Source organism: Leopardus geoffroyi, chromosome B4, assembly GCF_018350155.1.
Source record: "Leopardus geoffroyi isolate Oge1 chromosome B4, O.geoffroyi_Oge1_pat1.0, whole genome shotgun sequence".
Lineage (NCBI taxonomy): Eukaryota > Metazoa > Chordata > Mammalia > Carnivora > Felidae > Leopardus > Leopardus geoffroyi.
This window is the reverse complement of record NC_059341.1, coordinates 91,350,684-91,377,800: the sequence shown is the minus strand read 5'-3', so window position 1 is coordinate 91,377,800 and position 27,117 is coordinate 91,350,684. Positions and strand designations below refer to the sequence as shown.

Sequence of the window (27,117 nt, the reverse complement as noted above, 5' to 3'; positions counted from 1 at the left end):
AGGCCCAAATCATCAAAACTGATGATGCAAATAACTTACCGTTAATTCAAATGCAACCATATGTGTAACAACATAATTCACTGAATTTTGAAGGTGTGGGTTTTCTCCCCACATACTGGTTTTCTCTTCTTTTCCCATTTCAAGTAGGAGCCAGCTCCTTCCTTCAGGGAGTTTTGCAGGATGAAAGGCAGAAGCCCCAGAAATCTGTGGCTTTTCCTGTTTTTTCTTTGCTTTCTCTTTTTGTAAATACCTACAGCCATTGAGGAAATAAGTGCCCCAGACTCTAAGGAAGAGGGACAAAGCATGGGGGGGGGGGGGAAGGTAGGGAGTCGGAGAGAAGCTCTTCTACAGAATGGGGTGGGGGAGGATTGCAAACACCGCAGAGAAGGTGAGCAGAGGGGGTGGTAACTAAAGCCACGGGCAGGACCGCCAAGGAATTTGCAGGACACAGTGCAAAATGAAACCATGGGTCCCTTGTTCCAGTCTGAAGATGGCAACAGCAGAGCCTTAAAACAAATCCGGGGTTCTTCTGAGCACAAGGTGGTGTGAAACTACACGGGTCCTGTGGCCATGCAGCTGCAGAGGAGGTGACTTCTTGGTGTGCCGAGAGGGAGGCATCCTCCACAAAGCCCCCTAACCCCCAATGGCGCCACCAAAATCCAGAGTACCACGGCGGGCCTCATGGTGCAGACGTCCGTGGTGCCTTGACAGATAGGACATCCCTTCCTCAATTGTCCTCATTTCCCGAGTAAACCTTCTGGTGTGACTTTGGGTAGGAGAGGGCGTCCTAACAAGGACGAGATGGATGCTCTTGCCACTTTAGAGGAAGGATGGAGGCTGAGAGTCAGAAAACAAAGTTGATTTAAAGAAATAAAGAAATTGATATGTTTTGCACACTTCAGTTTGTGGACTAAAATTTATTCCACATATGCTTTTATAAATATTTAAGCATATAAAACCAAATGTTTAATATAAGATCCACATTGTAAATATTCCTTTGAGAGTCTTTTTCTGCATGGACTGGAATGGCTGAGCTTCTTAAAATACAAGTTCATGAAGTGGAGGCGAAGATGCCTGCTTTCTTGGTAAACCTCCATGAAATACCCACAGGCTTTCTTCGCTGCTGCAAGGACTTTGATCTGCATTTAAAATTCAGATTGTTTGTCTCAGACATTTTCCTTATCCATTTCATGTGCAAAAAGCTCTGGGAGTCACTGAATGGTAGGTTCTGTGGGATGAGAATTTCCATGGGTTTGGTTAACTGTATATGTGAGCACCTTACGTATGACGGTAAATGCTTTTTGGTTTTTGTTTTTTTAAAGAAAAGGCGATTCTTTGTATGATATTTGAGCAAGTTACTTAACGTGCTACAGTATTTTTATCTATGAAATGCGGATCATACCCGCTTCTTGGGGCGTTGTCAGAGCTCACTGGACGTGACTCTGCCATGTTGGTCCCACAGTGGTAACACAATTTCTAGTTCATATTTAGCTCATGGTTCATGGGTTGTTACCTCGAACGTACCTGCTCACGCTCTCTGTTTCTCTCTCTCTTTTTCTTAGTTGTAAGCAACAGAATCCCCAGCCACCATAGAGTTCTGGGAATTTTTTGGTTTTAACATGAAGATAATTGATTTGTCCCCAAAAGGACAAATTAGCACCAATTTCCTCAGATACCCAGGGATGACAGAACAGATTATTTCATGCTCCTGCCAGCCACTCCAGGCCTTGGGCAGAGAGTGAATCATTGAGGATTAGAATTAAAAAAAAACAAAAAACAAAACAAAACAAAAAAAAAAAACACAGAGATTGTGGTCTTTAATGACTTTAGAGACTTCTGGGGATGCCCAAGGAACTCCCTCATGCCTGGGGTCCCAGACGCCTCCTCCCCATTCTGCCAGAGGAAACTCCAGAGGAAACTCAACTCTGTTTTATATATTGTCCATCTAAGTAAGATTTTGTTTAACGGAATGGCACAGCTAAAAAACGAAATAAAAACATTTGAATATCACTGATCTGGTCCAACCCCCACCTCTTAGAGTTGATGAAATTGAGAACTAGAAAATTAGGTGTTTAATCAAGATCACACAGCTAGTTAGTAGCAGAGGTAGGAGTAAATGGAGGTCAGCTCCAGCCCTGTGCAGTTTTCCTTCTAGCAGGCTGCCTCTTGCAGGAAGATGAAGCTAAAATCACAGATGTTTCGGGGTCAGGATTTACACCTTACGAATCAGCTGTACAAAAACAGTAGCTTATTTGTTTTCTATAACTGATTTAATCTTGCTCTGAAGCTCTCGTTCCTACAGACGGCAGGAATAAACTTGCTAAGGAACAGTCTCTTCCAGGGTGAATAAAAGGGGAGGGGGGCTGAATTTGCTCATGTCCATGGTGAAATTCCCTATCAGAGCTAATTCTCCACCTTCTAAGGACCTTCCCTCCTCCCTTCTTCCCAAGTTGGTGACGGGGTAATGGGGGGATTTAAGGATCCTCAGGGAACAGGAGGAGGCAGGTCTTTCTCAGATTGTCTTTCTCCGCCGGCTCCTGCTGTCCTACAGCTGAGTTGTGACTCCTCTCCATCTTTGGGCACCAGCCTCTGCCCTCCCTTCATGTGCTTTGTAAGTGTCTGCAGCTGGTGTAATTTGTGGTCTACTCTCAGCGAGGGCCATCTATGGTGACAGCTCCCAGGGAGCAAGGCCATCTCTCCCTGGGAAAATTCTAACCATGGTACCAGTGCCATGGGAAGGCCGTCATCAGAACAGAACTGACCCCCGTTCAGGAAAGCTCCTCTTTATCAGGCACCTAACAAACTGGAAATTCATTACATTTCGCATACATCCTTCCCTTAACTCTTCCTTGAAGTAAAAAATCAAAAGCAGACATGTAATTGTTTTAAAAGGTAGATCTTCTTGTTAAAGGCAAGTGAGTAAAAACATTTATGCCCTTCCTCTTCCTAAAAATCCAATGAAAACAATAAATGGAACAAAAATAGGAGGGAAAATCTCCCCAACATGAATGAAACAAGGAACCAGCTACAATCCCAAACCACAAACTATATTGTTTGGGGTTTTGCCAAATATTGTGGGCATGGATGGAGGTGAGGGAGGCGCTTAATGCTGACAAATGCCTCCTTGGATCTCAAATAGGATCTATATTTCTCTAAAATTGAGTGGGACGGCCCTGAAAACTCAAGCCACTGATCCTTTGTTTGGAGAGGGGAGATTGAAGTACGTGAATGAGACATGGGAGAAATGGGGACTTTCCTTAAGAGATACCGAGTTTGAGATGTTACAGATTTTTCACTTGTTTGCGCTTTTCTGAGTTTTCTGAAACTTGTTATATGAGTGCTTTTCACCAAAAGGATAGCCATTCTAATAAGTAAAAGCCGAACACAAAACAAAACAAACAGAAAACCCCAAAGCAACTAGTTTTATCAGTTGTGTGTAAAAGGATTAAAGGATCATTAACAGCTACGTCAGAATTCTTCTTGGGGACGGACAGTCTCTATTATGATACCTTCATGGGTAATTGAGTACAAAAGACAAATCAGATCCAGAGTCTGGAAGAAGACGGAAGGCTAGAGTGAAAACCAAATTGTTCTGCATTCAAATCTGGGCACAACTAGTAGGGCTTGGTGGAGATTATGACACCTGAGAGGCAAGCAGGAAGAGAAGAGGGAAGGGACCCAAGAAACAGTGGGCGTGGTGCCAGGGGTTGTGGTGCTCTTAGAATCTGTTAGTAGAAGTGGCCAAGAGTCTTCCTAACCTTGAGAATGGGGAGGTCTTTAAGTTATTGTCGTTACCGTGACACGAAGACCTCCTTCAACCTTCTGCTACACCCACAAGGATCTTGGCTTTGTTTCCTCTGTTATTTATCTATCTATCTATCATCTATCTACCTATCTATCTAATCTATCTCATGAGGTTGGGTAGAAATAAAGGGAACCAAAAAGATGAGATAGCACTTGTGGATAAGAAATGATGGTAGAATTACCATCTAAATCAGTAGCTCTAAATCAGGGCTGATTTGGAAAAGCCACAAGCTCCTCCCACTCCGTAACCCCACCCATCCACAGTCTATTCCAAACTGCTTCTACATACCTGCAAAGGGGTTTGAGCTACTTTCATTGGTACCATACTATAAACTTTGGGTTGAGAAGAAGGGTGGGACCATTTGGATAGAGATCAAGTAAGAAGTCATTATAAGGACATCCTATCTACACACTCACCTTAATCCTTTCTAGACCACTTCTCCTCTCCTCTCCCAGTTCATTCACCACATGTAAAAATAAGGGGAAAAAAAAAATCCAACAGATGAGAAAGAGGGTAATACAATGATTCTTACCGGTATCTGGAGACTGTTCAAGATCTCAGTCCTTGCTAAGATATCTGACTACTATTTTGAGTCCAGAACATATTCCTTCCCATTACAGTCTTTCTTCCTCTGAAGAATCTTCTATTTAAATAGTAAGGACTTCTAGTAACACTAATTTTTCAAACCATTATCTATTGAAAGCCCAAAGTTCCAAGACAAATTGTCTCTCAACACACCCATTAAAAAATAGTGGAGAAAAAAAACCCAGGGCAACCAAAGATTTGTAAAATTTCCAGTTTAAAAAATAGAAGAATGGGAAACCTCGGCAGTCATTAAGCAATAAGGAAATAATCAGTCCTGTTGAATAAGAATAGCGATGACTTCCAGCTCAGGTATTTACTTGGTTGGTGATTCTAGAAGCTGCCCTCTGGGATGAACTCCCTGCTAATTATCCCATGTTAATTCATGCTTGGTGAGTAATAAAGAACATAGCTTTCTTGGAAAATACACACCTTCCACACACTTCTTCATGCTGGTGCAGAACTAGTGGCCTAGGATTAGTTTTAAGGATAAAATCACAGGCGGTTGCCAGCTGGGCTTGAGGTGTCTTTGACAGTGGGTTTCCTAAAAATCTTAGTTGCCCTCTCTTCCACTTCCTGTCAACTGCATGTGCTTTCAGACACAGCCAGAGATCCTGTGTGGACCGTCTTTAAATAGGAAGATTCCCTCTCTTTACGTGTGACATTAGTGATCTGTCTCTTCCTACTCCTTCTTCGATGTCTGCTTCTTTGAGACGATTTGAAATCATAACTTTTCATGGTGAGACACCCCTGAACCTGAAATTTTCCCATGGGTCTGAACAAGGTTTTTTGCTGAGAACTTTTCTTTTTTTAATTTTTATTTTAGAGAGACAGAGAAAGAGTGCGAGTGGGGGAAGGGCAGAAGGAGAGAGAGAGAGAGAGAGAGAGAGAGAGAGAGAGAATCTTAAGCAGTCTCCATACTCCACATGGAGCCCAACTCATGATGCCACAACCCCAGGATCACGACCTGAGTCAAAAATCAAGAGACACTCAACTGACTGAGCCATCCAGGTGCCCCTCTTACAGAGAACTCTTAATTGATGGCATAAAGTCACACAGCATTTCCAGCTGAGGCTCCTAGCTTGATGTCATTGTTTCTAAGTGCTTTTTGGGGGGATAGAGAAGTGGTTGTCTTTGTCAGCCTTTCAAGGCTCCAGATCTTGGGGATTCTCTCCACCTTAGGTTGTGGCCACCGTCAGAGGGCACCTCCTTTAGGAAAGCAGTAATGGCTAACCCTAGCACTTGGTGAATGACAAAAGATACCTCACCTCTACCCGACTGTGGCTCCCATCCCCAAACCCAATTCCACATTTTAGATTTACCCTACTTTCCCTGACCAAATGTGTTTATTAGTTTTCCTTTTCTTTTGCCTGCCTGCCTGCTTTCTTTCTCTCTCTTTCTTTCTCTTTCTTTCTTTCTTTCTCTTTCTTTCTTTCTTTCTTTCTTTCTTTCTTTCTTTCTCTTTCTCTTAATTGCAAACTATAAAATCCACGCTGCTTTAAGCAGAATTCATTAGAAGTTATTTCTTAAGATGCATCGGGAGATCTGAAGAAGAAGAAGCTCAAGGCTAAACCCCTAGGAATGCAGCTCAGAACCTCATGCTGAAGGGATATTGCTGCCACCACCACCTTCACCTGCAAAATGAAGGCACAGGGCTCAGAATCCAATCTGTTTCCTCATGTTGCTGACTTCCAGGTCAGAGTTTCATGTGGGTGTTTGATTGGTGGATCTTAGGGCACATGCCTGCTCTTTGGCTGCAAGGGATGCTGGGAAGTTCTTACCTGGGAAAGTAAGACTGGTGTAAGAAACTACAAAAATGTAGAGCAGGGGTATGACAGAATGGCAGGTATCTGTTAACAGAAAATTTCTTGTTAAAGTTTATTTACTTATTTTGAGAGAGAGAGAGAGAGAGAGAGAGAGCACAAGTGGGGGAGGGGCAGAGAGGGAGAGGGAGAGAGAAACCCAAGCGGGCTCCTGTGCTGTTGGCATAGAGCCTGACTCAGGGCTTGGGGCTCAAACTCACGAACCATGAGATCATGACCTGAGCAGAGATCAAGAGTCAGACGCTTAACCAACTGACTGAGCCATCCAGGCACGCTGAGAATTTTTGTTTTTTTTTTTCATGCACAATTTTTTCACAAGACCCCCAGAAAGATTCAGGCTTCAGAGCCACTACGTACCACAGAGAGTGAAGATGAAGCATGAGGCTAAAACACAGTTTGGTTGAAGGTCTATAGAAGGTAGATCTCTGGGTTCCCTCATCCACCTCTGTGAAGCCAGGTATTTATATTTCCACCCTTCCGGTCCTCTTCTCTCTCTTCTTAGAAGACTAGACATTTGTTCTCTGCTGAAGTCCCATGCTCAGGGATGCCAGGCCGAGAGGAGGTCCAGGCCAAGGTGCTAAACTGAAAACAAGGAGATGAAGTTAAATCTTGCTTGGTAAGTGTGGAAATGATCTATTTTCAACCCCTGAAGTGATACTTTCGGCTATCTCCAGCTATATTCCTGATGCAGGCATATTAGGAAACTCCGCTCTAATTTCAGGCATCTTTGCTGTGGGCTGGGGGAAGGGGGATGGAGTGGGTTGTATTGATCATTTGCTTCTTCTCTCACAACACACAGGGATGGAGTTCTCATTCTCTTCTTCCAGGAATCTGTCCTCTCCCTGTCCTGCTATTCCATTCCATGCCACCCGGTGAGGCTCCCAAGAGTGTTCTGCACAAGCCCGTTTCCAGTTTAAGACAAACAGTTTGCCAGTTTAAGGCAAACAAAATGGTGTCCGGGTTATATTTAGTTTTGTTTCCACCACTGATAACCTAGACATCCTAGAAAGACAGCCAAATTATCAAGCACAATAGCTAATAGCTGAAATAAGCACACTTTTCTTCCTAACTAAAGTTCAGAATTTTATGGGAGAGAAAAGATGGCTTTCCCAGGTTCCAAGTGTCCAGGATCCTGACGCCGCATGCCATCTGCTGGTCTTAATCTGTATAGCTCCGCAGTAACTCCAGAGAGGGAACAAAGGGAACCCTCACCTCCTTCAGAGGCGGAGACTCCAACAGGCCTTCTGCTACAAGTTTTAGACATGAATACGTCCAGACCACCACTTTAAGAGAAATGAGGAAAATGAGGGCTATCCTATTTGGGCACGTATCTCAAAATTGTCATCATCCGCTTAAAGTTCATTACCACGGTGACATTCCTACTTATTTTCCCAGGTGTTGTAAAGTTTTGGGATGGGAATAAAATATCACTTCTAGAAACATAAGTTAGAGCACCCTGTATTTTACACCAACCCTCCTCTTTGAAACACAGGGCGTCTTTTAAGGAATTGTGTCTCAGAGTCTATACCAGCCTAATGTTGTAAGACTGCATCCTACTGAATGATCTTCCTTGGGTTTCAATCTTTGTTTCCTGCTGTGGCTTTTTTCAGTGGCTGCCAGATAGCAGATACATGCAACCCACACCTTCTCAAATAGAAAATATCACTAAATAATCTTAAATAATGGAGGCCAATTCTACTCTTTTCCCTGTTCCTTGTATTAAATTGCCTTTCTGAGAACAAACTGAGGGTTGATGGGGGGTGGGAGGGAGGGATGAGCATGGGTGTTGTATGGAAACCAATTCGACAGTAAATTTCATATTTAAAAAAATAATAAAAATAAATTGCCTTTGATCAAAATTAAATTATTTGAGCAAAGCAGTGCTGGCCCAGTCTCAATGGGGTACCTAGAAAGACATGGTAAGGCAGCAACAGGTTTACTTTCAAAGTTTACTGCCAACCTTTTATAAACCCAAACACAAACAAGCAAAAGTTTCTTTCACGGGGCACACATTTCTATTTGATCCAATAATCCATCAAAATGAGTGACAGAAAAATCACAGATATTCCTGCATATGAAAAAATATACTTAAGTCTGACCATTGTTTGCAAAATTGTAGCAGCAAAATACACTATCAACGCTGAAAAGAAAAGAAAAGAAAAGAAAAGAAAAGAAAATGGTAAAAACAGTGTTTTCATAGAGTCTATGGCCAACCTACATGCAAAAACTTAGAATTCCAGAAACTAAGCCATTAGCCCAGAAGTGGAGAAAATTCCTGAGTCTTGTTCAATCAAGTCACTTTGATAACACGCACTCACTAGCTTGTATAAATCTAAAATATCCAAGGGATTCTTTCCCTCACATCTTGTACAGTGAATACAATGAGCCATTAATTGATAAAGTAATTGGCTTGGCATCTGCCCTGGCTGTTCCCTGCAAGAACATGCAGGTCTAGAAAACACCACAAGAAGGCTTGGTAGTTGGGGAAGAGGCACAGTGGAGGGCAGGCGGTGACACATGGATGTTTTCCAATCCTGCACAGACCACTGATAGAGCCTTCGATAGGCCATCCTTATTCCACACTCAACATATGGCGACCATAATGGCCAAAACGCAGATTCTGAATTCTTGGGTCAGTTTTGCTGTTTAGGTCTCCAGGTACAGAGAGACAATAGCAGGTGGGAATCAAGAGGTATTGAGGTCTAGGTTGGATATCCTGAAAGCTGAGTTCCAGACCCAGTGTTGCCAGAAGTTAGAGGAGAGCCTTTCAGAAGCTGATTTACCTTTCCAAGCTGCAATTTTCTCGTCTTCCAACTCCTACTCGTACCCCTTTCTCACTTTCCCCTGCCCGCCCCCTGCACCTTTCCAGGCTGGGGAGAGGATGGGGAGCAGCAGAAAGTTCCGTGAGCTCCCTTCTCAAGGTGCTAGAGTAGTGGGCCCAAGTCCAATGGAGTAATTTTTAAAAACACATGCCTGGCCCGTCCCCCTCCCTGAATTTGGGCCAACCCATTACTTGTCCCTTCCTTTCTCAGTTTTCCTTCTCCCTCCCTTGGGTTCTTTCCTGTCCTTCTGTATCTATATCCACAGCCTCCTTTCCTGGTACCCAACAAATGCTCCCAATTCTGTTTCACTTTGTTGGCCTAAGAGGCAATATTCCCATGGCTATATGTTATGCCTTTTTAAAAATGTTGTGTGGATGGGTAGTTGAACTTACAGCAGAAAGTAGGGAAAATATAGAAAGGCCCATAATAATGGCAATGATAGTGATGATGATGATAGCCATGGTTTTATTGAGCATTTGCTCTTTGCCAGGCAATGTGGAAAGCATTTCACATGTATTCATTCATTTAATTCTCCACTAGATAAGTGCTGCTATTATCTGCATTTTGCAGGTAAGGAAACTGAGGCACCGAGATGTTAAATGACATAAAAGAGAAAGTTAAAAGTTACCCACAAAATCATGCTGAGAATAGCAATAACCACCCTGAAATCCTTATTTCTGCATGAATGGAAGGCCCCTTGCCTCATGCATACATTTATTCTCTAAAAGCAATTTTGAAGCAATTCTGTGCTGCCCTGGGGCCAGCCGTGGATTTAAGGACCTTTCCTGATAACACATTTGAGGCATGACCTTTTTTCATTAAATGCAGAGGGGACTTCTGGCCAGTGGAAGGAAGAAGGAGACTGAAATTCACCGCCATCCTACATCCTACATCCTTACTCCCATCTGGTCATTCCAAAGACAAAAATCCAAAGAAGAACACAAGATCTTGCCAATAGCCAGCCTTGGAAATGAAGGTGTTATAAATAGCAATCAAAAAGCGCCTACTACGTCTGCCCTGAGAGCAGTCACTTCAGTAACTGATATGTGTCCCAGGAGAACAAGTGTTGTCTTACTCCCATTAGTGATGGCAGAAACTATAACACACACACACACACACACACACACACACACACACTATGCGTGTCTGAGAACAGGGAAGTGCTCATGATGGAGGAGAATGAGAACCACTGAACAGAATGTGTGTGTGTGGTATGATGGCAAACATTGTTTAAAAAAGGGGGGGCGGGGGGGGACCCATATGCACTGCAAAAGTACTGGAATTTAAAAAAAATAGAAAAATTAGTGATTCTGCCTAAGGAAAAGTTATAGGGGATTTTTCTTTTCTTTTATCTTTTTTTTTGTTTTTTTTTTTCTTTTCTCTTCTCTTTTCTTTTAGATCCCCAAATTTCTACAAAGAACGCATATTATTTTTAAGCTCAAAATGGAGGTCAATGAGGTCACCTTAAAAAAAAAGGCTCTACAAGTCGATTAACAGTTGAGGCAGTAGATTATATTCAAGTGAAATTCAGAGTTCTTATTTTGTAAAAGGGAAGAAAACTAATATTTAGGAGCTAAGCATTTTCTCTTACATTACCTTAGGCAAGCTTTGTAAGGCTTTGTTTTTTTGAAGGTTTGTTCGTTTTTTTTTTAAATTTTTTTCATGTTTATTTATTTTTGAGAGAGAGAAACAGAGACAGAGCATGAGAGGGGGAAGGGCAGAGAGAGAGGAAGACACAGAATCTGAAGCAGGCTCCAGGCTCTGAGCTGTCAGCACAGAGTCCGATGTGGGGCTCAAATGAACTCACGACCGTGTGAGGTCGTGTGAGATCATGACCTGAGCCGAAGTTGGATGTTTAACTGACTGAGCCACCCAGGCGCCCCTGGCTTTGTAAGGCTTTGTAAAGTCAGTATTCTGTAGCTGTGGGGACATTAAGTAATGTGCCCAAGGTCACTCCCTGAGAAGGGGCAGAATGTCCAATTCCTACTGACTCCCAAACTCAGATTCTGTTCTCCAGACCAAGGGTGTTCCACTATTTTATCTTCTAACACAAGTATAGTAACTATTTTCCTCTATGGTTCTTGGGAGCAGCAATGGAGAGAGAGTAAGGATGGGGAGTGAGGCAGGCGGTACCTCTCCGAACTAGCTGAAGGCTCCCACGTGATCTGGGTTTGCTCTGACTCTATCCTCTGTCCCCCCGAAGATGTGGAAGTCTCAGGGGACCCATTGAGTCACGAACATGATTTCCAGGACAAGTGAGAAGGACCATCAGCAAAACACGTCTCCAGAGACATCCTTTGGCTTAAGAATCTCTGTGCCTTTGGCTAAAATGCACTCAGCCGGTGTAAAACTGAATTATCCAATAGATTTCTTTCTCTGAGCATAAAGATGCCTTAAACCCTATCACTCTTAGCAACAAATAAGTTTGCCAACTTCTCTCCCGAGTGGACAAGAGGGTGACTATGAACTCCAAGGAAGACACACACATGGAAGGCAAGAAGGGCACCAAAAAGCCTCAAGATCTACATGTCCTTCTTCACAGCCCTGCCAATGGCTGGCCTTGATTATAATATTTAGGTTTCTGTGTTTATATCTTGTCAAAGGAAAGCAGAATATCACATTCTATCAAGTCGCTTGAAAAGAACCACTGATTTACAACTCCGAGGCACTAACAGAGTGTTTGATTTAAAGAAGTGTATCTATGTAACTGAAATAAACACACCACACTCCAGAAAGTCTGTAGAGAGCTTCTCTGGGAGTAAATGGCAAAGAAGAACCACGACTTGTTTATATTCCTTCCCTTGCCTACGGGTTATCAGGGCCTTTTTCATCACCTTGGAGGGAAAACAAATGATCAAAAGATGGGTGACCCCTGTCCCTTCCATATCTCCTTCCTGGTATGTCAAAAGGCTTTCCAGCAAGGCAGGGCAAGCTAATTATTTTCTTCTAATCAATCAGCTATTTTAATGATGTGTGACACTCCTGATCTATCAGTGCCATTAAGATAATGTCTGCTCTGTTGGGTGGCAGCGAGTTTACACACAGTTGACTAGCCAGCCTGGACCCTCTACAAATCCAAACTCATATTCATCTGGGTATGTATTCCAGGGTCTCAAGAGGGAAAATCAGACCCGGATTCCCCTGTCTAGGTGGAAATGACTTGAGGAATTATTGAAATGTAAATCTGCCTCCAAAGGCCTACCACAGAATCTGAAATTTCCACTTATTCCTTTGAGGATTTTTAAAAAAATTGTTACATGCATGTATGCACGTACATCGGTACGTAAGTATGTACGTATGTACTTATGTATGTATTTTTGGGTCTTTGAGAGAAGTCACTGTTAAAAAAAAAAAAAAAATCCCCGAACGTACTGAGGTGTTACCATTTCTTTCCAAAGTACCTCAGAAATCTTTGTCAGAACAGCTGCCTTTCAGAATGCAAAGACACAAAAAGAAAGATCCGGAATACAGTCTTGGTGTCCCAGCTCTACTACTCCGGGGAAGGCGGATATCAGTGGGACAGCAGGAGGATCCTTGGGGAAGGAGTGGGAGACACAGTGTTAAGAGAAGGTGGGAAATTCTGACAAGAACAGGGACCTAAGTTAACACGAACACAAACTCAGTTCTGCTCACCAGGTTGCTAGAAGTCTGCCCTTCAGATCGTCCATATACTAAGCAGAGAGTGAGTCCTCATTCTCACGGGCCTGAGGTCACAAGCACAGGCCAAGCAGAAGTCTACTGGTGGCCGCCGGGGAGAGAAAGAGTGGAGAGAGTGAGCGTGGCTGTGCCGCAGGCCTCGGCCTTCCTGACAGCCTCACCCCAGGGCAGGCCGTTCCTCCTCCTCCTCACTTTCTCTTTGGCTTTGGCACTCTAGCAGTCTCAGGAAATCAGATGGGGAACTCGCTGGTCTCCGTCTCGCCAGCTGACAGTGGCCCCGACCAGATGTTTCGCCGGAAGTTTTCACACCCCTCTCCCATTAGGCGGTAATGGCACTGGGGCTGCAGGGGCCGGGGGGGGGGGGGGGGGGGGGGGGGGGGGGGGCGGTGCTGAGCTGCTGGGCCACAGCTGGCAAGCAGCTTTTGTTCTGGATGACTTCAGCTTGAAAATCTGCCTTGAGAATGTTCTCCTCTCAAAGGAAGGGAAAACCCTATCAAGGCATGGACACAGGCTGCTTTCACCTCTGAATGGGGCTGGTGCGGGGGAAGGGTGCCATCCTCCCTGTTCATAGGCAGCTCTTTGTTCGACGGTGGGGGGTGGGGGGAAGGATTTGGGACACCACCATCAACCCTGCCGCTTGGCAGAATTCACCAGGAGTGGCCAGCTTGCCCTGCATCCTGTCTCTCTCCACGGTGTGTGTAAAAATCTGTAGGCTCCTTGTAAAGGTATACTCCATGTCCCCTGTCCTCAGAGAGCTCCCCATTACAGCATAGGGGTACAGAAATATGAACACAGAATTACAATAAGGTGTCAAAAATGCTAATAGGGATCTATGTGTGTAGTGTGGAGACACAAAAGAGAGAGAAGAGAAAGCCTCACAGAAGAAGAAAGAGTGGTATGGGTCTTAAGGCAGAATGAGCAGGAGTTTGGAAATCGGGTGAGGGGAACAGGCAATCCAGACAGAAGGAGCTGTGTGTGCAAAGACACGGAGGAAGGGGGAAATTGTGGCCTATACAACTGCCTGTACTTTTCTGTGAGAATGAAGGGGAAAGAAGCTCAAAATTTATTTACTGCTTTCCTCAGGAGGCCTGGAAATGCCTAGCTGGAGGCCCAGGACTCCCACCTGGAGAACCTGTGGCTGCCAGGGCCTGAACAGATCTTACCTCCTCCCTCAGGCAGCCCTCCAGCCCAGGCCCCTTCCTCTTCACAGACCTAGCGAAAGAAGCATATCGGTTCTAAGACACTACGACTGCCATTGCTTGGGCTGGAGCATTTGGCTACGTTCCCGGCCTCTGGCCCCTTCACTCCCAACTCCCTGAGAAACCACAGACAGCCAGCCCGGGTTTTTTGCAGGGTTGGGGAGCAGTGGAATTGATTCCCCCGCAGTCAGGGAGAGTTGGGGGCTACCATGTCCCCTTCGCAGACTGCACGACCCCCATCTTGGGTTAGGGGGGCTCCGTCAGCAAACGACTAGGAAACAAATGGAAAAAGATACTCACCTTTATGAGAGCTCAAAGAAATGGTTATTTCACTGCAGAACGTCCTCAGAGCCAAAGGTGGCTGGGTTGGTGGAGACCCTGGGAGACTGAAGCGGTGTGTCTGGAGAGCAGTTCCAGAATCTGTAGCTTGAAAAATGCTCATTTGCTTTTGCTCAGTAATTTCCCTTCTGGGAATGGGTCCTAAGGTAACCAGCAGACATGGCGGAAGAAAAGATTTGTGTACAAATCTGTATCTCATAGCCTGTTACAACTGGGGAAATGGAAACAGTCTAACAATAGGGCAGTGGTTATGGAATTCAGCATCCCCTGTAGGAAGATTATGAGGCCTTAAAAAAAAGATGCTTGATTGGGGCGCCTGGGTGGCGCAGTCGGTTAAGCGTCCGACTTCAGCCAGGTCACGATCTCGCGGTCCGTGAGTTCGAGCCCCGCGTCGGGCTCTGGGCTGATGGCTCAGAGCCTGGAGCCTGTTTCTGATTCTGTGTCTCCCTCTCTCTCTGCCCCTCCCCCGTTCATGCTCTGTCTCTCTCTGTCCCAAAAATAAATAAACGTTGAAAAAAAAAAAAGTTTAAAAAAAATAAAAAAAATAAAAAAAAAAAAAGATGCTTGAAAAAAAAAGCCTTAATGATGTGGGAAAATATGCATAACGTTATATCATGCCCAATTGTCTTAATGGTAGAAACAACTCCACCGAGGAAAATTGCAAAGAAAGAAATTTAAAAGCAATGGGCCAAAGTGACACCTTGATTGGCTATAAATCTGGTACTTTGGGCGTTTTGTTTTGTTTTTGTTATTTTGTTCTCTCTTTCCTTGCTCCTCTGTGACTTTCTGAATTTTCTACGTTTTTCTTTCACAGAAAGAAAAAATAATAATAAACCAAAAAAAATCTATTGGAAAAAAAAAATTTATTTCCTGCTTTGGCAAATATTTCCTGGACACCATCTTATGTTCCAAGCACTAAGGTATGGTGGGGAAACACAAAGGAATGTGAACTTCCTGGAGCTTATGGGTGGACAAAAGAAGATAAATAAGCACATAAATTATAAACCAGGGCAGCTGCTTTGAAGGAAGTACCGTAGTCCCCCCTTACCCACAGTTGCCCTTTCCGTGCTTTTGGTTACCCGAGGTCAACTGTGATCTAGAAGCAGACGACCCTCCTTCCGACAGACCGTCATGTCAATAGCAGCCTAATGCTATGTCACAACGCCTACACCATTCACCTCACTTTGTCTCATCATGTAGGCATTTAATCATCTCACATCATCCCAAGAAGAGGCATGAGTACAGAACATTAAGGTATTTTTTTTTTAAAGTAATGTACTTTTTTTTTTAATTTTTTTTAACATTTATTTATTTTTTGAGATAGAGAGAAACAGAGCATGAACGGGGGAGGGGCAGAGAGAGAGAGGGAGACACAGAATTGGAAGCAGGCTCCAGGCTCTGAGCCGTCAGCCCAGAGCCCGACGCGGGGCTTGAACTCACGGACCGTGAGATCATGACCTGAGCCAAAGTCGGCCGCTTAACCGACTGAGCCACCCAGGTGCCCCAAAACATTAAGGTATTTTGAAAGAAACCACATTCACATAACTTTTAGTACAGTGTATTATTATAATTGTTTTATTATTATTGTTGGTCTCTGACTGTGCCTAATTTATAAATTAAATTTTATCATAGGTATGTACATGTAGGAAAAAATTGTCTGTATAAAGTTCAGTCCTATCCACAGTTTTAGGCATCCAGTGGAGAGCTTGGGAACATATCCCCTACAGATTAGGGGCGACTACTGTAATCAGAGTTTATAATAGAGAAAAAAAAGCAAGGGAGGGTTTGCCTTAGGATGCTAGGGAGGCCTCTTGGAGGTGAGGGGGGATAATCAGCCAGAGAAGAGCCTTCCCAGCTGCAGAAACAGCCCATGCAAAGGTCCTGAGGCAGATAGAGGTTTGGAAAATTTGGGAATCAGAAAAAGTCACTATGGATGGTGGGTAAGGAGAGAAGAAAAAGGTGGGAGATACCTTTGATGAGTTCTTAAAGGGCTAGATCATGCAGGGTTTTGTAGATGAAAGCAAAGGGTTTGGAGTCTTTTTAAAGCACAAGGAGAAGATACAGCATTGTTCTAAACAGAAGAGAGACATAATCTGAATTTAGCTGAGAAAAAACTGCTGACTTTTGTGTGACGAATATATTGAAGGAAGTCAAGAATAAAAAGAATAAGAATAAGAATAAGAATAAGAATAAGAATAAGAATAAAAATTCCCCCTAGCCCTCTAAGAGCTTATGGTGACTCAGCCAACAGTAGTAGCAACAGATATGGGAGAGGTGCATGGATTTGTGGTATTAGTTTGTCATTTTGGTTCTCTTTCCTGTCTCACAGTACTTTTTCTCTTTTGGGTGTCATAATTTAAGCTCCTCCAAGAACACTACACCATTTACCTTTATCCTTTCACTGTAACAAGTACGTGATAAGTGTCCTTGGTCTAGAAAAGGAGGAGCCACAGAGAGCTGAGGTGGAGACTCCAGCCCAATGACCCCTCATCACAAGAGACTCTTGGAGCTTCCCCGGCCTTCTTTGCCCGTCCATCTCCCTGCCCAGCCCTGTCTAGGGTGCCCACCTCAGGCTGAAATTAGAGAACTGTTCCTGGAGAAGAGTAGCTGATGCCAATCTCCCGCCTCCCAGACACAAAGTACTCATTAAAAGCCATTCCTCCCATAGTCTTTCTTGCTTCCTGGGGTCTGGGTAGAAGACACTCACAGGCATTTCTGCCCATGAGCAGCGTTGGCACATTTCCGGGATGTGTTACATTGTCTCCTCTCCATCCTTGACCCTGAGGTCTGGCAGATTACCCATTTACTGCTGCTCCAGATGTCCAGGGACATGTATGCAGAAGGAGATCAGATTGGTTTATAATTTATAAGGTGCCTCCCTCTAAAAATCTTTGAGGGAAGCCTCAGTCATTGTCAGGATCCTAATTCAGTCTTCAGAAAGTCTCCACACAACCTCCCCTTTGGAGAAGTAGGAAGATTTATGTCACATTCTCTTGTACGAGACTTCATCGATTCTTTAAATATGCTTTGCTGTGACTAGAAAATGATTATCCCAATGTGCGTGTGTGTAATCACCAATACATAACACATTAGCGTTTATAAATCACTTTCCCATACATCTTCTTTTACTACGACCCCATTTTACAGGTGAGATGAGTCTCGGAGAGGTAAGGTTATGTAGGTATTGGCATATAACTTGTAAGTTCCAACAGTGGAGACTTGTAAGTTCCAACAATGGAGACTTGTAAATTGCAGTCTGGTAAGACACAGTCTGCATTGTTCTCCATTATATCTCTGAAGCCTAACAGAGTGCCTGGCACATAGTAAGTGTTTGATAAGTATTTGAGGAATTAATTAATAAATGAATTAGCGACACCTTCACACGGCTGGAATTAAAATTCTGAATTCTAGGGGCGCCTGGGTGGCTCAGTCGGTTAAGCATCTGACCTCGGCTGAGGTCATGGTCTCACAGTTCATGGGTTCGAGCCCCACGTCGGGCTCCGTGCCCTCAGCACAGAGCCTGCTTGGGATCCTCTGTCTCCCTCTCTCTCTGCGCCCCCCCTCCCCTTTCAGGCACATGCACTCTTTCTCTCTCTCAAAAATAAACTTTTTTTTTTTTAATTCTAAATTCTAAGTAACACATGTCAAAGCTGTATCACGTTTTAGTGACTCTACCCATTTGGCTTATCGTGGACTGAATGCGGCCCTGCAGAGAGGAATTCCCAGACTAAGGGTTTCCCACCCTGCTTTAGCTCCATGTCCCTTTGCGGTGCTTCCTCTCCCCACCCCACCCCCCCCCCCCCCCCCACATCCCAGCCCTGTAAAACGTGCGTGTGTTGCCACAGGCCGTTTGCACACCATTTTGTGGAGCTCACAGTCAGAATCCCTACCCAAGTTCAAGACTGTCTTTGGAGAACCTTTTGCCAAAACGGATGTGTCACGGATAGTAAGTGCCTCTGATAAACTACGTGTCCCTGCCTCCTGCTGGGCTTCCAGGAGGAAGCCAGGAAGGAAGGAGACACAGAAGTTCCCCCAAAGTGGTGCTCTTTGTTGCATCCACAGGGAGACAACAAGTCCCCCCACGAGGATTTCCAGTTGGCCTGGAAAGCCACGGGATAGCCAAGTTTGGTGAAACGATTCTTTCAGACCCTCCGACTCAAGAAACCCCAGAGCAGCCTGCTGTTTAGCTGACTAGCTTTTCATTGATTTCTGAGGAATGAGAGAAGGTTGATTGTACATTTAAATCCTTGCTGACCCATGGCGAGGAGCTGAATAGCCTGGCATGCTAGGCTGTTCGTGTAAATACGATCTACGTCGTGACTGATTTATCCTCGGAGAGGTTTGAAACCCAGGCCATCTTTTTGCCCCTTCCCCCCACTACTCTTCTTGGTAAACACAAATAGAGTGGTTTTATAAACACTCTTTTAATAAACCCCAGAAACCGCGCCAAAACTAGCATCCACAATCCCGCTTTCGGGAACCGGCCCCCTTCCCTCAGATCATTATTCCTTGTGAAAATACCACATTCGGTTAAACAGACTTGCTGGTGTGGTCACATAAAATGGTAAGACGCAAAATAAAAAACCTTTTGTGTGCGGGAATGAATGAAGTGAAATAATTCTCCTGCCGCCTCAAGTACATCTGAACATCTCCGGAGTTCCCCGACCTTCAAAATAAAGATGAATTTGTGAAGATTAGCAGTGACAGCCATGGGAAGCAGAGACAGATAGCAGAGTCCAGCCGAGCTTTTAATGAGGAAAAAAGAATTCAACCATTGAGAAGTCGGGGGGCCCCAAATCCTGTATATAGCAACTGAATATAATGTAAGCTTCCCATATCCTGCCTGCTACCACTGTGCCCTCACTTTAGAGAGGCCAACTTTTTCCAACAGAATGAAAATCGTGGGCTAGCCTTATATAGTATATATACTTTTAAGCTATCGGAGAAAATGTGCAAATATGTGTGTAATGTAACAAAAATAGGTACTTGGCAAAATAACGCGTAATGACAACATGCGTTCGTAAGTCCCTGTATGTATAACGTGTTACAGAAACTTTTAATACTGACGCAAGCTTGAAAGCAAGAAATAATGACAGTCCTTAAGGCTCGTCGTGTGCCAGGCACCGTTCTCAGCATTTCACATGTGTCATCTCGCTTGATTTCCACAAGGTCCCCACGAGGATCCAGTTATTATCGCCATTTCACAGTTGAGGAAACAGAGGCACAGAGAGGGTGGGCAACTTGCCCAAAGTTATACAGCTAGTAAGTGGCAGAGCCGCTTTAATTCCAAGCTGTCGGAATCCAGACTCTGTGCTTTTGATCGTTACTCTAAAACAGAGCTCGAGGTCAAGGTGAAGACGGAATTCTCCATGGGCATGTTGGAGCTGGAGTACACCGGGAGCTGGGGGAGCATCATTTGTGTAGGATGGGTATTAAAAGCATATACCCTATAGGTACTGCAAAGCGGAACCCCAAATTCTGCCCAAAACCGGACACCGGGATATTCTGTTTTGATGTAGCCCTGGGAAAATTCTGTCCACGGGTTAGGGCCACAGGATATGGCACCAAAGAGAGGAAAGTCGTTTGTGCGCAACAGAAACCCTGAAACCACTCTATTCAGGAGCGGGTTCTGAATTCCCACTGCATAAGACGGGGATGAGGCATTAACGTGAAAACCATTCCACAAGCGCACTTTTGACCTCCCCCAAAGAGATGCCTCCAGTGGAAAGCAAGGCTTCCCGAGGATGAGCTCAAAAGCACAAAAGGAAACAAACTCTCATGACAGACAGTGAGCAAATAAATACACAACAATAGCGATACCTGTGCGATCTGAAAGAAATTTTAATTAGTGTTTTCTAAATATTCAAGGCAAAAAGAGAGAAATGGGCAAAAAAGCAATGCTTTGGAGAAATCATGGGAATTTTTTTAAAAAGCAAATATAAATTCTAGCTAGGAAAAATACTGCCATTAAAAAATGTGTACGGGGGGGGGGGGCGCCTGGGTGGCGCAGTCGGTTGAGCGTCCGACTTCAGCCAGGTCACGATCTCGCGGTCCGTAAGTTCGAGCCCCGCGTCGGGCTCTGGGCTGATGCCTCAGAGCCTGGAGCCTGTTTCCGATTCTGTGTCTCCCTCTCTCTCTGCCCCTCCCCCGTTCATGCTCTGTCTCTCTCTGTCCCAAAAATAAATAAACGTTGAAAAAAAAATTAAAAAAAAAAAAAAGTGTACAGGGGTGCCCAGGTGGCTCAATCGGTTAAGTGCCCGACTTTGGCTCAGGTCATGATCTCACGGTCGGTGAGTTTGAGTCCCGTGTCGGCCTCTGTGCTGACAGCTCAGAGCCTGGAGCCTGTTTCAGATTCTGTGTCTCCCTCTCTCTCTGCCCCTTCCCTGTTCATGCTCTGTCTCTCTCTATCTCAAAAAGTAAATAAATGTTAAAAAAAAAAATGTGTACAGCCTTAGCATATGCGTCAAACAGTAAAATAGAGCTGAGGAGAAAATTAGTAAATTAGAGATTGAGGAGACCATCCAGAACGCAGTTCAAAGGGAAAAAGAGCTGGGGCACGCCAAGAGGGAAGAGGAAAGATACGGAGGTACAGTGAGAGGTCTGACATGGGGTAAAAATGTTTTCAGACATAAAGGCATAAAGAAAATTCTGAATCCTCACATTGAAAAAGAACATGGAATCCAGGGGCACCTGGGTGGCTCAGTTGGTTGAGAGTCTGACTCTTGGTTTCGGCTCAGGTCACGATCTCACAGTCGTGAGATCGAGCCCCATGTTGGGCTCTGTGCTGACAGTGAGGAACCCGCTTGGAATCCTCTCTGCCCCTCCCCCCCACTGGCGTGCACTCAACCTCTTTCTCTTTCTCTTAAAATAAATAAATAAGTTTAAAAAAAAAAGAACATGGAATCCAAATATCATAATCAAGTACAAATCCATACCTAAATGCATATTGCTGAAACTGCTTTTATATTAAAAATAAAGAGAGAGGCCGCCAGACAGAAAAGACATATTACCTTAAAAGGAATGATAGTCAAATTAAAATGATGACTGACTTCTCATCATCAGTAATGGATTCCAGAAGACAATTGCATAATCTCTAAGGGCCAATGGGACATAGTTGTCAATTTAGGTTTTCAAGGGACCACTCTTAAACGATAGCAAAAAAAAAAAAAAAACCTTTTCAGACTTCCAAAAACTAAAGCAGTTTTCTACTCAGATCTTCATGGAAAGAATTACCAAAGGATATACTTCAGCGGGAACAAAATGTAAAGCAGAGGAAAGAGAGGCAGGAGAAAGCACGAACAGAGAAATGAGCAAAATACATAAGGAAATGTAAATGAGTATTGACCTGGGACATTCAGTGCTCTGGCCAGCAGTAATAACCAGAAGAGACAGTGACACTGTGGAATTAGGGAGTTCTCGTGCACTTGCCTAATTCAGGAGAAACACAGACACGGATGAAATTCGCACTTTGAAAACTACGTCATAAATATAACAGTATAAAATACGCTAATCATGTGGGTGCTATTTACTACTTTCTAGTCTGTTAACCAGTCATTCCTAAATCCCTTGAGATACTTTTTAAAAACAGATTTGCAGCCCCTGCCCCCTGCCTTTGATAATTCTGGTTCAATGTATCTAGAGGGAGCCTTTGCTTCTGTATTTTTTAGTTTACACTTCTATTTTTTTTACACTATTTACATTTCTCTCTTTTTTTTTTTAACGTTTATTTATTTTTGGGACAAAGAGAGACAGAGCATGAACGGGGGAGGGGCAGAGAGAGAGGGAGACACAGAATCTGAAGCAGGCTCCAGGCTCTGAGCCATCAGCCCAGAGCCTGACGCGGGGCTCGAACTCACGGACCGTGAGCTCGTGACCTGAGCTGAAGTCGGATGCTTAACCGACTGAGCCACCCAGGCGCCCCTTTAATTTTTTTTTTTAACGTTTATTTATTTTTGAGACAGAGCATGAATGGGGGAGGGTCAGAGAGAGAGAGGGAGACACAGAATCTGAAACAGGCTCCAGGCTCCGCACTGTCAGCACAGAGCCCGACGCGGGGCTTGAACTCACGGACGTGAGATCATGACCTGGGCCGAAGTTGGACGCTCAACCGACTGAGCCACCCAGGAGCCCCTTTTTTTTTCTTTTTTTGAGAGAGAGAGAGAGAGAGCACATGCACGCATACGGGGGCGGGGCAGAGAGAGAATGAGACACAGAATCTGAAGCAGGCTCCAGGCTCTGAACTGTCAGAGCACAACCGGACACGGGGCTCCAACTCACGAACCCGTGAGATCATGACCTGAACCGAAGTCGAAGCCTAAATGACTGAGCCACCCAGGCACCCCTGCTTCTGTATTTTGTAAAAGCTACCCAGATAATCTTGCTGGGCAGTAATAGCTATTACTGACTAGCCCAGTAGGCCTTACTCTACAGGTTTTTTCTCCTTGGGTCTCCAAGATGGAGAGACAAAGGGGGGTGGGGGGGCATGGGTTTTACCCTTTCCAAAGGGTGGAACCCTTTGGAAACTCAATGCACCACAAAAGAAGCTCCTGCACCATAAAAGAATCCCTGTCCTGGGATTATAATGGGAAAATCCTCTTTATTCTTTCTGGCATGTAATGTTTTTTCCAGGTGATTGATTTGAGGAGGTAATTTAGTAGATCCTGATAACTGAAAACAAACTATTTTGAAGTGATGATTTAAATTGTGTATTGGCAAGAATTAAATATTTAGGCACAACGACTGTGCGAGTCAGAAAGTGATTTTTGCGATGACGTGACAACTGCCAGCATTCTGCATGCAATAGCCCAGAGGTTTAAATGCTTGAAGGGATGAGCAGTGCTACTTGTGAGAAAGCACTTTTTAAAACTAGGTAAGAGCTCTCAGCTCCTTCTTTAGCCTGGGTGAAAAGTATAGGTCAATATCTGAGAGTCCCATGAAAATACAGTGTGGCTGTAATAAAAATGGGATATCACTTACCAGATCCTTGTGTTGAGGTCCCATGATCTATTTTTGAAGAATATTTATCAGTGGAGCCCAGTTCCCCAAACTCAGCAATAGATGCCCTACGTATAAAGAGCCAAAGTCTAGGGAAATGCAAATTTGCCTCTTTTTCTAACACCTGTTCTACTGAATTTACAGGATTAAAAAAAAAAAAAAAAAAAAAAAAGATGTGTAGTGTGTTATGTTAAAGCCCTCCGCCTTTTGCTTGAAAACCTTGGGGTATGGGAATAGTTAGAATTTAGGAATCATTGGGGTGCCTGGGTGGCTCAGTTGGTTGAGTATCCAACTCTTGAATTTGGCTCAGGACATGGAGCCTGATTGAGATTCTCTCTGTCTCTCCCTCTGCCCCTCTCTGCTGCTCATGCTGTCTTTCTAAATTAAAAAAAAAAAAAAAAAAGAATTTAGGAATTTAAGAATCAGGAGCTCTGCCTATAAAGTTTAGCATACCCAGCATTGAGTAAGAAGAGAATTATCCCTCAGTTCTTCCTATTGACAGCAACCCTTTTCAACGTTTATTTATTTTTGGGACAGAGAGAGACAGAGCATGAATGGGGGAGGGGCAGAGACAGAGGGAGACACAGAATCGGAAACAGGCTCCAGGCTCTGAGCCATCAGCCCAGAGCCCGACGCGGGGCTCAAACTCACGGACCATGAGATCGTGACCTGGCTGAAGTTGGACGCTTAACCGACTGCGCCACCCAGGCGCCCCGACAGCAACCCTTTTAAGAGCAAGATCTGGTCACCCAAGTCACAGTGCAGTGTCTTAGTCCTTTGAGCCAGTTCCCTCTGTTACACCGTAAATTCCTCAAGAGCGCTGGCTCGGTCTTATTCATCAGGGAATCTCCCGGTCTAGCCTTGTGTCTAGCATATAGTGGGTGCACAATGTATTTTTGGTTTTCAGTGAGTGAGAAAATGAATAAATGAAGTCCCTGAGGTCAATGTGCTTAACATCACCTCAGAAGAACACTTCCTCCCCTATCCAATGACACCCTGCCCCATGTAACCTGGGCTAGTTCAACACTTGGCTCACAACTTTCCAATATGGTAGCCACACGTAGCTATTTACATTTAAGTTCATTAAAATTAAATACCATTTCAGTTCCTCAGGCACACTAGCCACAGTTCAAGTCCTCGATAGCCATATACGGCTACTGGCTACTATCTTAGTATGGCCAGAGTATATCCGAGATAATGGAAAGTTCTATTGGACAGGGCTAGTATAGACTCATGCTGGGACTCCTGGAGCTCTATGCTCATCTCTGACTTTACCAGTTATTAACCCCGTGCATGCTATTCCCTCTGCCTAAAGAGCGCTTTCCTCATGGAGTCATCTAATTAACTCCTTTCCTTTCAGGTTTCAGCTTACTTAATATCCCAAGCTAGGTCAAGGCATCTCACAGTACCTTGTACAATTCCTTGTCAAGGCTGACGTTTTATACAGTTTTAGGTGATTGCTTGATTAATACCTGTCTCTCATAACAAATTATCAGCTTCTGGAAGACAGGAGCACGTCTGATTTTGTTTAGCATCGTACCCTCCGTGACCAGCAAATGAGTGACACTATGTGAGCTTGCAGTATTTGAACAAACCAATAAATGAATGAACTGTCAGTTTCAATGTCTGTACCATAGCCATTGTAAGTGGTTAGTCCTCCAGTAGACTGATGCTCAGCTGAGACACACAGTTAAGGCTGCATCTGTTGTTCGTGGCCATCATTCCTTTGATTGCTAATTGCTGCCGGTGCTGAACATTTTCAAAACCGCCCCAGTGATTTGCCGGCATAATTAAAACTCTCAAGGTGAATATAGTGAGCGTACCAATGACGCATTCACAAAGTAAAAGAAGAACACGACATTTCATGTAGGCATTGAGACAGGCACTGTTAGTCTTCGTATCTACAGGCCACTCATCAAACTCTCCATCAATCAAATCAAAAACCTGGCACTGAAACCCTGGATAGTTTTCTGAACAGTAATTGTCCTCCAGAAACCTTCCACCTCCAGAGGTTAGCATCCAGCTCAACTATTAGGATTATACATGGAAAGTTCGAAAATACACATGTCACGGCTTCAAAATTCTAGCTACGTTTCTCCCAATGGCCTCAGAGGTTTGCAACTGCCGGGCTACCCTGTGCATCATCCCAGTCCTCTTGTTTCCGTGGAAACTTCAGGGAGTGGGGGCAGGGACCGTCCCCTGAAGGGGTTCGGGCCTGCACATACCACAACCATTGAGTCCAGGCGAACCAAAACAGCAACAAAAGAGTCCGCCCACTCGGGCTCCTGTGAGCCTTCATGTCTGAGTTCATGTGGCTCTCACTTAGAAACGGAAGTGGAAAACCAAATAAAGTCAACTCCATGGAGGTCCTGGGGACTTAACACTGAGCAGCCACACAAATACCAGAGCGATGCATCATGACTCATGTTCTTACAATAAATGCCTAAGAAAGTAATAAGGATTTGGCACTTAGTATAAAGCATTGGCAAGACAACCCAAAGTTTTCTGCCTGTCGTAAAGTAGCCTGGGACATTTTCTCTCATTGAGCTATAGGCATTAGCAACGTTATCTGCAGCGGCAAAGGAGTTACTCATAAAGCTTTATTAAGTGATATCAAGACTTCTTTTTTTTAACGTTTGTTTCTGTTGTGGGAAAGGCTTTAGAGAAGGCACTAAGTTGTTTTTCCCCAATGTGTCTATTCCAGCCCAATATTGGAAGATGAAACACATACCTGGAAGGTTAGCAATCTCGAAATCACCTTTCCCAAAGTGATTCATTTTGGGAAAGACGTGCTGAAAAGTTAAACAAGTACCCTCTTGACTTAATCCTGTTCACATTTACATAATAGATTCTGCAAAGGACAGAAACAAGTTGAGGCAGAGATCATTCCTATAGAGCAAGCATTTGGGGAATAACCAAAAGGCAAAAAGAAAAGAAAAAGACCAGATGGGTCTCCAGACCTTCACAGTATGAGGAAGACTGTGATGCCCAAAGGAGAGGGGCTTTTTCATTTAGAAAAATAAAATAAATAAAACTTGCATCTCTATGGCGGCTCGTCCAGCACGTCCATCCTGGTCCACTTCAGAGTGGACAAGGCTTTTGCTGGCAAGTCAGTTGTGTGATAACCTGTATTGCTCATGAAGGCAGCTGAAATAGATAGGAAAGGTGCAGGCCATTTCTCTGGTACATCCGCCATTTCTTCCTGGTGGATGGGCTGATGGTGTGGATTCTTGGTTTAAGAAAGAAAAGCTGGGGGCACCTGGGTGGCTCGGTTGGTTGAGCGTCCGGCTTCAGCTCGGGTCATGATCTCGAGGTTCATGAGTTCGAGCCCTATGTCGGGCTCTGTGCTGACAGCTCAGAGCCTGTTGCCTGCTTCGGATTCTGTCTTCCTCTCTCTCCGCCCTTCCCCTGCTCACACTCTGCCTCTCTCTCTCTCTCTCGAATAAATAAAAGAAAGAAAGAAAGAAAGAAAGAAAGAAAGAAAGAAAGAAAAGAAGGAAAGGTGGAAGAGGCCTTGGGAAGAGCTAGTCTTCTCTGCTCTCCTGCTTCATGTGAGAGGTGCCTAGATAGCATCTCTACTGGTGTTCCAGATCTACGTTGTCAAGCACCGTGAATCTGAGGGGAGATCAAAGGGCAGGGGGACACATTTGCAGGACAACATGGGCCCATGACAGGAGAAGGCCCTCCACCATCTGTCCCCCAGTCTGCCGACTTCCTCATGATCTCTCCTGCCTCTGGGTCTTTGCACACATGGTTCCTTTGGCTTGGGACCTTCTTCACTCCCCACCCTTCACCAACCATGCCTGGCTCACTCCAACTTCTCCTCGTTCGGAGTCATCCCTTCTGCCAAGAAGCCCTCCTCTGGACTTGGCAAGACTAGGTGAGACGCCGTTCCT

At 44.4% G+C, this 27,117-nt stretch overlaps 1 long non-coding RNA gene across 1 annotated transcript; it reads right to left on the bottom strand.

Annotated features, from left to right (window-relative positions):
- Positions 1-902: 902 nt before the first annotated feature.
- On the bottom strand, positions 903-14,515 carry LOC123590738. The gene is made up of 2 exons (XR_006708955.1): positions 14,189-14,515; positions 903-1,228 (listed from the first exon to the last, which is right to left on the bottom strand). It is a non-coding gene; the product is annotated as an uncharacterized LOC123590738 (long non-coding RNA).
- Positions 14,516-27,117: the final 12,602 nt, after the last annotated feature.